The 12,231-nt window shown below is 40.6% G+C and overlaps 1 long non-coding RNA gene across 1 annotated transcript in view; it reads left to right on the top strand.

The window, feature by feature from the left end:
• Positions 1-10,844, top strand: part of LOC133053043 (uncharacterized) — a 50,129-nt gene extending 39,285 nt beyond the window's left edge. Inside the window, exon 2 of the long non-coding RNA XR_009692084.1 lies at positions 9,411-10,844. This is a non-coding gene — a long non-coding RNA (uncharacterized LOC133053043). The remainder of the gene's footprint in view (positions 1-9,410) is intronic.
• The last annotated feature ends 1,387 nt before the right edge of the window (positions 10,845-12,231 follow it).

Here is a 12,231-nt window from a genome sequence, read left to right as displayed (position 1 = left end):
GACCCTGATACTGGGAAAGATTGAAGGTGGGAAAAGAAGGGGATGACAGAGGATGAGATGGTTGGATGTCATCATTGACTCTATGGACATGAGTTTGAGCAAGCTCCGGGAGTTGGTGATGGACGGGAAAGCCTGGCGTGTTGCCGTCCATGCGGTTGCAAAGAGTCGGACATGACTGTGCGACTGAACTGAACTGAGCTGAAGCAATGAGGTAATTTTGAACCAAACATACATTTACATATTGTACAAAGCCAATATTAACATTGGAATTTATGTTTAAATATTTGTGAAAACAACTAATGTTGTCTTCACTTCTAAGGTGATTTTTTTGTGGTTGTACTTTCAATTTTGCCCTTGTATAGTGACAAACAAGGCTTAATTTTGATAGTATTCTGTGTAACCTCATATTCTCTAAAAATGACACAGCACTATCAACATAATGAAATGACTAAATATTTTGCTGTTATAGTCAAGGGTTTTAATAAATCATTACTTGACACAAAATTCAGTCATCTATACTTAATGACATTTAAGTAGCCTCTCTATATAAGACCTAAGAAACTAATAGGACAAATTTCCAACCACAAGGAATTTCCACATAAATGTTGTCATTTGAAATCCTTAACAAACAAAACGTTCATACACACCTGCTGCAGCCTTTAAAATTATAAGTAGAATAACAACCGGACTGTAATAAATTTAGATATTGAGATTTTACTGAGTTTTGGCCAATAATGAATATCCTACATTTACTTCTTTATAATTGTTAAATTTTGTATTTCTTTGCCAGATGCTTAAAATATCCTTGGGATTTGAACAATTTAAAAAGTGTTATAAGATTTAGCAAGTAAAGTGTTATTAGTTACCACATAAAGAATAATACTATTGGAAAATTCAAATTATCTAAAATTGTGGGAAATATCAGTGGCACTTAATTCTACCTATTTTGTTACCAGGATGGAATTGAGCAAAGATTTGCTATGGTTGTCTATGTATGTATGTGTTTGAATGTTTTGAACACTCCTTTGATCAAATATTGATGGGCTTCCCTGGTGGCTCAGAGGGTAAGGAATCTGCTTGCAATGCATGAGACCTGGGTTCCATTACTGGGTCAGGAAGATCCCCTGGAGAAGGGAATGGCAGTACTCTCCAGTATTCTAACCTAGAGGATTCCATGGAGAGAGGAGCCTGGTGGACTATGTCCATGGAGTCTCAAAGAATCAGACATGACTGAACGACTAATATACACACAATGATTGATGGGCCTATATCTATTTACTTAAATGGTATCAGCCTTTTTGATTAATCATATATATGAATGTATTTATCATGTTGGTAATGGTGGATGCTGCAGGAAAGTGGCATTTGTGATCAACTGTTTCTATTTGACCTTCGAAGGTTTGTGAATTCTCATCACTTGAGAAATTTGCAGTCTCCTAGAAGAAGCCTCTCAGAGAAGGCAACGGCAACCCACTCCAGTTCTCTTGCCTGGAAAATCCCATGGACGGAGGAGCCTGGTGGGCTGCAGTCCATGGGGTCGCGAAGAGTCAGACACGACTGAGCGATTTCACTTTCACTTTTCACTTTCATGCGTTGGAGAAGGAAATAGCAACCCACTCCAGTGTTCTTGCCTGGAGAATCCCAGGGACGGCGGAACCTGGTGGGCTGCCATCTATGGGGTCGCACAGAGTTGGACACGACTGAAGCGATTTAGCAGCAGCAGCAGAAGCCTCTGGCTCACACCAGCAAGTCAGTCTACTCCCATTTCTTCCAAACAGGTCCTTCTTACTCCAAGCTATGGTGTGTGTGTGCTTTTGTGCTCAGTTGCTCAGTTCTGTCTGACTCTTTACAACCCCATGGACTGTAGCCTGCCAGGCTCATTTGTCCAGGGCTTTTTCCTGGCTTTACTCTAGGCTTTTGGGCTTCCCTGGTGGCTCAGAGGTTAAAGTGTCTGCCTCCAATGCGGGAGACCCGGGCTCAATCCCTGGGTCGGAAAGATCCCCTGGAGAAGGAAATGGTAACCCACTCCAGTATTCTTGCCTGGAGAATCCCATAGACGGAGGAGACTGGTAAGCTACAGTCCAAGGGGTTGCAAAGAGTCGGAGACGACTGAGCGATGTCACTTTCACTTTCACTTTCAATTTTATCAATGACACCAGCTCTTTAGGGTACTTGGCGCTGGCCAGTCCATTGCCCTCTGTCACTCCTGTCACAATGGGCCCAGGCCCCACAACACCCAGAGGGCAGATTCATAAGACTAATGCCTCCCTTTTCTGCACTGGGTTCTAAGTCCCATCCACACTGTTAAGAAACTGAGGCCCCGCCTCCCTCCTTCCCAGGCTTGGACTTCCTGGCAGAAACGAGGGTCCCTGGGCCCTGGCCCCTCACTGATTAGACACTAGGCCCGAAACCTGACTCTGTCCCTGTTCCTGCCAGGCAACAAAGAGCATGCCAGGCTTGGGTTCAGGTGTGTTAGGCTTGCACTGGCCTGAGCTACGTCCACTGTTCCTCTGAACAAACAGATCACAGCTTGGGCCCGATCAAACTATTTCCGCACGATGGCAGTATTATCCCAGAACAGACCAGAAGCCTTGCTCCAAGCATTCTCCTCCCGCCCTTCAAGTCTGAAAAAACACCATGAACAAAGACACCAGGAAATGGCTGCCTTGTATTTTGCTTGGTTTGAGGAAACCAAGTCCTAGTCTTTGCATTAATTTTTTTGGTTTCCATTGGATATCAAAATGAGATCTAAGTGGCCCAACCTCATCTTGCATCTTCATTTTTCTAGATTTCATTTTCTACTTGACCAAGTCTTCTCACGTTTGCTCATCTTCACCCAGCACTTTATCTCCAGTAATTTTCTCACGATATCAAATTGTTTGGAGGTATCAAGGGGCAAACCTGAGGGATCCATGCCTAAGAGAGAAAAGAAAATGACTATGCCTAAGGACTTGGCCAATCTGGGCAATGGGCAACGTGATTATTATTCTGTCTCACTTCCCAAATTCCCTGGGCTCTTCATATGTTAGATCTTGTGTGTTGAGTTGGGGGAGCCATTTGGTGGAGCTCTAGGAGGAAGGACTAGAGACCTCACATGACTGAATGCAGACAATCTTCTAATTAGAATCATACATTGTTACATGAGTATAAATTCCAGTCAGATGTGACCTGTGACTTTGTCACATGATTTGACACTAGAAATCAAGCATTTTCCATGCCATTAAATGGCCTTAGACTTTACTGTTTATGTTTGACACTTTTTTTTTAACTTCAAGATCCATTTTATAATATTTGCTCATTCGTAAGAAACAGAGCTTATTTTTACTCTTGCACCAATCCTTTAGCAGCACCTTGTATCATTTACACATTTCCATATTAACGTATCTTTCAGAGTTATTAAATTTTCTTGTATTAAAGAAAATTTTTTTACTATGCTGGGTCTTCATTGATGTGCGGGCTTTTCTCTAGTTGCAGTACAGGAGCTTCTTGTGATGGCTTTTCTTCTTATGGGGCACAGGCAATATGGCACGAGGACTTCAGTAGTTGCGCCGCATGGGCTCAGTAATTGCGGCTCCCAGGCTCTAGAACACAGGATTTGTAATTGTACACAGGCTTAGTTGCCCCATGGCATGTGGGATCTTTCACGATCAGGGATTGAACCTGTGTCTCCTGCATTGGCGGACAGATCCTTTATCACTAAGCCACAAGGGAAGCCTGAGTTTTCTTATATTTTATTCCAGAACATGTGTGTTGTATTAGTCGCTCAGTTGTGTCCAACTCTTTGCGACCCCATGAACTGTAGCCCACCAGACTTCTCTGTCCATGGAATTCTCCAGGCAAGAAAACTGGAGTGGGTTGCCATTTCCTTCTCAGGGGATCTTCCCGACCCAGGGTTTGAACCCGGGTCTCCTGCACTGCAGGCAGATTCTTTACCATCTGAGCCAAACATGTTTAGGATATTATAATGTCAAAATATATTTTAGGTCATTTACAATGAGAAAAATGAACCACTTTCAAAATGTCCTTTCCACACATCATCATCATCCCTTCCCTGTACATAAATACATAAGATATGTACTTTTATAAAATAATGTTCAAATTTCCAAGTACTATGTTTGTTAACAAACAAGTTTATTTATATCATTTATAACTCATTCAAACAAGATTTCTGAATTCTTTACTCCTGACATCCGGAAAAAGAGAAGAATGCCCACTTTTGTCAATTCTATTGAACATTTTATCCAAGGTAATCAGGCTAGAAAAATGTATTAAAGGCAGCCAGATTAGAAAAGAAGTAGTAAAATTATCTGTCTTCATAAATAAAATGCTTACACTTAATGAAAATTCTAAGAAATTCACAAAAGCAATATAAATGCTGATTAATGAATTTAGCAAGTACTATAGAAAAGCAACTCACAGAAATCACTCATATTTGTAGAAACTAGCAATGAACAATCTGCAAATGAAGTGAAAACAATTCCATTTGCAATAGCTTTAAAATGAATAATATTCTTGAGACAATATATAACTAAGGAAATAGAAGCCTAGTACATTGAAAATTACTGACAATTAAGGATGATCTAAATAAATACAAAGATATCATTTATTCATGGGTTGGGAGGCTAAATATTGTCAAGACAGTAGTACTACCCCAAGGGATCTACAAATTCACTATAATCTCTGTCATTATCCCAACAACACTCTTTGCAGAAATGGAAAAGCTAATCCTAAAATTTCTATGGAATTGAAGCCAAAATAATCTTGAATGTGAAAAACCAAGCTGGGGGGCTGATTTCCATATTTCAAAACTTGCCCGAAAGCTACAATAATCAAATCAGTGTGATAACAAACAAAAATAGACCCTTAGAACATCAGATTGAGAGTGGAGAATCAACCCATACCCTATGATCAAATGATTTTTGAAATAGTTGTGTAGGTAAATTAAAGGGCAGAGAGTTGCCTCTTAACAAATGGTGCTGAAATAAAAAATGACTTTAGACACCTACTTCACACCATATACAATAATAAACTCAGTATGTGTCTAAGTTCTTAATATAAGAGGTTGAAAGTATAAACTTGTAGAGAAAAATATAAGGACAAGCTTCATGTCCTTGAATTTGGTAATGGTAACAACTTTTGTGCATCAAAGGACCCTACCAAGAAAGTGAAAGGGCAATCTTGAAAATGGGAGAAAATATTTGCAAACTGTTTATCTTCCAAAGTTCTAGTATCCAGAGTATATAAAGAATTCATGAACAAAAAGACAACCCAATTTAAAAAATAGGAAAGAGACCTGAATATATGTTTCTCCACGATACATGGGCTTCCCTGGTGGCTTCGACTGTAAAAGATCTGCCTACAATGCAGGAGACCTGGGTTCGATCCCTGGGTCGGGAAGATCCTCTGGAGAAGGGAATGGCTACCCACTCTAGTATTGTTGCCTGGGAAATCCCCATGGACAGAGGAACCTGGTGGGCTATAGTCCATGGGGTTGCAAGAGGCGGACAGAGTGAGCAATTAACGCTTTCACTTTTTAAAAATTTTAAATTTTTTAATTGGAAGATAATTGCTTTACAGAATTGTGTTGGTTTCTGCCAAACATCAACATGAATCATCCATCGGCATACATATAAAGGAGATACATAAATGGCCAGCAAACCCATGAAAAGATACATAGCAGTCAAAACAAAATTGTAAATTAAACCCACCAAGTGGTACTTCTTTATGGCCAGTATAATGTAAGAAAGGAAAGAAAAGTACAAGCATTGATGAGGATGTGGAGAAATTAGAATATTCATGCAGTGCGGGTGGGAATTGAAAATGTGCAGCTCTATGGAAAACAGTTTGGTGATGTTTCAAATATTTAAACATAGAATTATCATATGGCACAAAGTTACTTCAAGAATTTTACTATCATAATTTTATTTCTGAAGGCAAGATCTTTCATTTCAGAACAGTAAGAGTTGCAGGTGAACTGTTAAAAGAGAAGGTCATTTGGAGTTCTTTTAGAATTTATCCTGCAGCAAAACAAAATTAAATATGACCCAACAATTCTTCTCCAAGCATGTGTGCCTGCTCAGTCAATTAGTCATGTCCAACTTTTTGTGACCCCATGGATTGTAGCCCTCCAAGCTTCTCAGGTAAGAATACTGGAGTGGGTTGCCATTAGGATTCGTCTCCAGGGGCTCTTCCCTACCCAGGGATCTAAATCGCACCTCCTTCATCTCCTGCATTGACAGGCAGTTTCTTTACCACTGAGCCACCTGGGAAGATACACCCAAAAGAATGAAGACAAGTACTTACACATACATGTATATAGATATATTCAGAGCGGCCTATTCACAACAGCCGAAAGGTGGACACAAGCAATACTTCCATCAGTTGATGATTTGATAAGTAAGATGTGATATAGATTAACCATTTTAATGGTATAATTCAGCAACATTTAGGATATTCCAAATGCTGTGCAAGTATTATCACTATTCACCTCCTAATCATTTTCATTACCCCAAATGAAGCCCTCAGTTCAGTTCAGTCGCTCAGTGAGGTCTGACTCTTTGCAACCCCATGGACTGCAGCACGCCAGGCTTCCCTGTCCATCTCCAACTCCCAGAGCTTACTCAAGCTCTTGTCCATAGAGTCGGTGATGCCATCCAACCATTTCATCCTCTGTCGTCCCTTTCTCCTCCTGCCTTCAATCTTTCCCACCATCAGGGTCTTTTCAAATGAGTCAGCTCTTTGCATCAGGTGGCCAAAGTATTGGAGTTTCATCTTCAACATCAGTCCTTCCAATGAATATTCAGGACTGATTTCCTTTAGGATCGACTAGTTTGATCTCCTTGCAGTCCAAGGGACTCTCAAGAGTCTTCTCCAACACCACAGTTTAAAAGCATCAATTCTTTGGTGCTCAGCTTTCTTCATAGTCCAACTCTCACATCCATTCATGACTACAGGAAAAACCATAGTTCTGACTAGATGGACTAAAGAAATCTCTCTGCTTTTAATATGCTATTTAGGCTGGTTGTAGTTTTTCTTCCAACAAGCAAGCGTCTTGTGATTTCATAGCTGCAGACACTATCTGCAGTGATTTTGGAGCCCCCCAAAATAAAGTCTGTCACTGTTTCCATTGTTTCCCCATCTATTTGCCATGAAGTGATGGGACTGGATGCCATGATCTTAGTTTTCTGAATGTTGAGTTTTAAACCGACTTTTTCACTCTCCTCTCTCACTTTCATCAGGAGGCTCTTTCGTTCTTCTGCCATAAGGGTGGTGTCATCTGCGTATCTGAGGTTATTGATATTTCTCCCGGCAATCTTGATTCCAGCTTGTGCTTCATCCAGCCTGGCATTTTGCATGTTATACTCTGCATATAAGTTAAATAAGCAGGGTGACAATATACAGCCTTGACCTACTCTCCCAGTTTGGAACCAGTCTGTTGCTCCATGTCCAATTCTAACTGTTGCTTCTTGACCTGCATACAGATTTCTCAGGAGGAAGGTCAGGTGGTCTGGTATTCCCATCTCCTTTAGAATTTTCCAGAGTTTGTTGTGATCCACACAGTCAAAGGCTTTTGCACAGTCAATAAAGCAAAAGTAGATATTTTCTTCTGGAACTCTCTTGCTTTTTCGATGATCCAGTGGATATTGGCAATTTGATCTCTGGTTCCTCTGCCTTTTCTAAGCCCAGCTTGAACGTCTGGAAGTTGTTAGTTTACGTATTCGTACTGTTGAAGCCTGGCTTGGAGAATTTTGAGCATTACTTTACTAGTGTGTGAGATGAGTGCAGTCGTGCAGTAGTTTGAACATTCTTTGGCCTTGCCTTTCTTTGGGATTGGAATGAAAACTGACCTTTTCCAGTCTGGCGGCCACTACTGTTTTCCAAATTTGCTGGCATATTGAGTGCAGCACTTTCACAGCATCATCTTTTAGGATTTGAAATAGCTCAACTGAAGTTCCATCACCTCCACTAGCTTTGTTTATAGTGATGCTTCTAAGGGCCACTTGACTTCGCATTCCAGGATGTCTGGCTCTAGTTGAGTAATCACACCAACCTAGTTATCTAGATTATGAAGATCTTTTTTGTATAGTTCTTCTGTGTATTCTTGCCACCTCTTCTTAGTATCTTCTGCTTCTGTTAGGTCCATACCATTTCTGTCCTTTATTGTGCTCATCTTTGCATGAAATGTTCCCTTGGTATCTCTAATTTTCTTGAAACCCTAGACCCACAAAATAGTTTTTCTCCATTCCTCTGGATAGGTAAAATGGATATTATTCCACCATAAAAAGAAATGAAGCACTGATGTATGTTATGACATTGACGCACCTTGAAATCATTCTGCCAAGTGGTAAAGGAGAGACAGGAAATGCCACATTATGCATGGTTCCATTTATATGATATAGCTAGAGTAGGTAAATCCAACAGAGGCAAAAGCAGATTAGTATTTGCCAAGGACTGGACAAATTGGGTGATGGAGAAAAACCAGTTCATGGATCTAGGGTTTCTTTTGGGGTAATGAAAATGAATTGGGGATAGAGAGAAGATAATACTTGGCCCAACATTCCAAGTGTATTAAATGTCACTGAATTATACATATGAAAATAATTAATTTTATGTTACATGAACTTTACCTCAAATTGTAATAATGGCAATATTTTAAACATGTCAGTATTCCAAAGATTTCTTAATGATATTTGAAAAGCATTCTAGCTAGATAAGAACTTGTTTTAATAATCAGTGTATTGGGGAATTTGAACAGTATTTTATAAAAGTACATATCTTACATATGTAAGGAAAGGATGATGATGCATAGCAAAGACATTTTGAATGTGGCTAATTCTTCTCATATTGAAGGTCCTAAGGTATTTTTTTGACTTTGTAATTTTCTGAACATGTTCTAGAATAAAATATAAGAAAATTCGAGCACTCTGAAAGATCTATTGATATGGGTATGGGTAAATGATTAAAGGTCCTGCTAAAGACTTTGTGCAAAGGTAAAAACAAGCTCTGTGTCTTAGTGACGAGAAGATACTATTTTAAGACTGATCTTCAAGTAAAAGAAAAAGTGACAAACATACAGAGTAAAGTTGAAGGCCATTAAATGATACTGAAAGTACCTGTTTTTTCCAATGTTATATGATAACATGAGACAAAGTCATGTGTCACATGTGATTGGAATTTATAGTCATGTAAGAATGTATGATTATAAGTAGGAGATTGCCTGCATTCAGTCATGTGAGGTCTCTGGTCCTTCCTCCTAGGGCTCCACCAAATGGCTGCTCCAACACAACACACAAGGGCTAACATATGAAGACCCCAGGAAATTTGGAAAATGAGATAGGATAATGACCATCACGTGGGCTGTTGCCTAGATTGACCTAGTCCTTAGGTATAATTTTTTTTTCCTTCCTTAGGCATGGATTCCTGAGGTTTGCTCCTTGACACCACGAAACAATTTGATAGCATGAAAAAGTGCTGGAGATGAAAGGCTGAGAGAATGTGGGAAGCCTTGGTCAAGTCGAAAAAGAAATCTGGAAAAGAGAAGATGCCTAATGAAGATGGATGACTTACGTCTCAGTTTGATATCTAACGGAAACCAAAAATCAAATGCAAAAGTATGAGCAGGTTTCATCAAACAAATACCAGGCAGCCACATTTTCTTATATCTTTGTTCATGGCGTTTTTTCAGACTCGAAGGGCGGGAGAAGAATGCTTGGAGCAGGGCTCCTTGTCTGTTCTGAGACCATACTGCCATCCTGCGGTCACAGTTTGATCGGGCTCAAGCTGTGAGCTGTTCCTCCTTGAGGACCTGGTCCGGCCAATGGAAGAGAAAACAGAACCCGAACTCGAGCCTGGCCTCTCTACCTTTTCCTCTGTGGTCTGGCAGGAGCAGGGACGGTCAGTCTGTGGGCTTGTCTGACCCGTGAGGGGCCAGGACCCAGGAGCCAGCCAGCCGCTTCCAGTACATTCCTGATTTTCATTCCCTTGAGCAACTGCAGTCTCCTAGATGTCCCGGCTCACACCTCCAAGGCGGTGGATGCCCATTCTTTCCATTCAGGCCCTTCTTGCCCCAAGCCATGCTACTTGAGACCTTTGGTCCCCCTCAACTCCATCAGTGACGCCGGCTCTTTAGGGTACTTGGCACTGGCCAGTCCCTTGCGCTCTGTTGCCCCTGTCACAATGGGCCCAGACCCCACAACACAGGGGTGACCAGGAGGCCTGAACCCCAAAGGGCAGATTCTCAAGACAAACGCCCCCGTTCTCCTGGCTCGGCTCTAAGTCCAGCCCACACTTTGGCAACTGAGGCCCCGCCTCCCTCCTTCCTGTGACTGGACTTCCTGGCAGCAGCTGGAGGGCTCCGGGCGCTGGGCCCTCCGTGATCAGAGGCTAAGCCCAGAACCTGACTGTCCGCTGATCCTGCCAGATCACAGAGAAAAAGGGAGGGAGGCCAGGCTTGAGTTCAGGTTCTGTTGGTTCTGCGTCGCTCTGACCCGCCTCCCCTGCTAGGCCTTGCAAGGAAGAGCAGCTCACAGCGTGGGCCCGACCGAACTGTTTCCGCATGATGGCAGTACTGTCCCAGAACAACCAAGGAGCCCTGCTCCAAGGATTGGTCTCCCGCCCTTCCAGTCTGAAAAAACACTGAACATTCAAAGGCCTTAGGAAATATGGCTGGTTTGAGGAAACCGGCTCCTAGTCTTTTCATTTAATTTATGGTTTCCATTGAATATCAAATTGTGATCTCAGTGACTCAGCCTCATCAGGCATCTTCTCTTTTCCAGATTTAAGTCCTTTTTTCATTAACTATGTATAATTACCATAAACTGCATAATTAAATAACTACTTTTGTCCTTTGCGGCTTCAAAATCTTTGTTATTTTCACAAGTTATATGTTCAAACACTGCATTCCCATTAACATAGATTTATACTTATACCTTGTGTACTTGTCTTACCTTTTAAATTCCAAAGGAAAATAAAAGATTAGAAACCAAAAATAAGGAGTTCCCTAGTAGACCAGTGGTTAGGAGTTAGTGCTCTCACTACTGTGGCTGGGATTCAATCCCTGGTCTGACATGTACACTAAGATCCTGCAAGCAAATATATATGACTTCCGTAGTGGCTCAGTGGTAAAGAATCCTTATGCCAATGCAGGAAACACGGGTTCAAACCCTGGGTTGGGAAGATCCCCTGGAGAAGGAATTGTATGCCCACTCCAGTGTTCTTCTCTGGAAAATCCCATAGACAGACGCGCCTGGCAGTCCTTAGGGTTGCATAAGTGTTGGATAGGACTTAGTAACTAAACTCACACACACACACACACACAAACACATACATATACGTGCATATATGTATATTATTATTATTATTCTGACATTTATATATATCTATAGAGTTACCTTTATCTTTGTTCTTTATTTCTTCATATGACTTCAAGTTATTGATTAGTGTCTTCATTTCACCTTGGAGGACTTCCTTTTACATTTCTGTTATGCTAGGTCTTTTAGTAACAAACTTCATTTGTTTTCTTTTCTAGGAATTTTAATTTAATTTCTAGGAATTTTAAAGGTTTCAGAAGACAAATCAACTGCAAATTGTATTGAGGCTAATTTGTATATATTAATATGTATTGATGCTTACAAGACTCTTGCTTCCTGGTTCTTGTAAGTTTGATTATAAACTTTAGTGTGACATTGTTTTTCTGGTTTTCATCAGTTATTTGTATTTAGTTTTTTTTATCCCTTTCATATGTAAAGATGTCCACCAAATATCCTCATATTTAGGGGAGTTTATTTAAAGTCTTTTCTAGTACATCCATTGCCTAGCCTTCATTCTAGACGACTTTAGTTTATTGCTTTTTCCTATAAATGGACATACCTCTGTTACTTTGGATGTCTCATTTTTTAAGTGGTGGTGAAAACTGAACATCTTGAATTTTCTGGTGCAATAACATGGAAATTAGATTTCCAACACACAGGTTTAGTTGATGGCACTTGTTGTGTATTGCTTTTTTCTTGTTTAGTGACTTTTCTCAATTATTTTTGTAAAGTCTGTACTTTGTCATGTGTGGCCACTCACGTCTATGTTATGTTAGCTTAGTGATCACTTAGTGTTGTGACAGACTTTCTTTAAACATCTGAAAAATGCTGCCAGTCTTTGCAATTGGGTTTGTCTCGAGAACTCTTTCAGTGATTATAAAGACTGCTCACAACCCTACCCTTCACTTCCAGCTTGCAAGGA

Source organism: Dama dama, chromosome X, assembly GCF_033118175.1.
Source record: "Dama dama isolate Ldn47 chromosome X, ASM3311817v1, whole genome shotgun sequence".
Lineage (NCBI taxonomy): Eukaryota > Metazoa > Chordata > Mammalia > Artiodactyla > Cervidae > Dama > Dama dama.
This window is presented reverse-complemented; position numbering and strand designations above follow the sequence as displayed.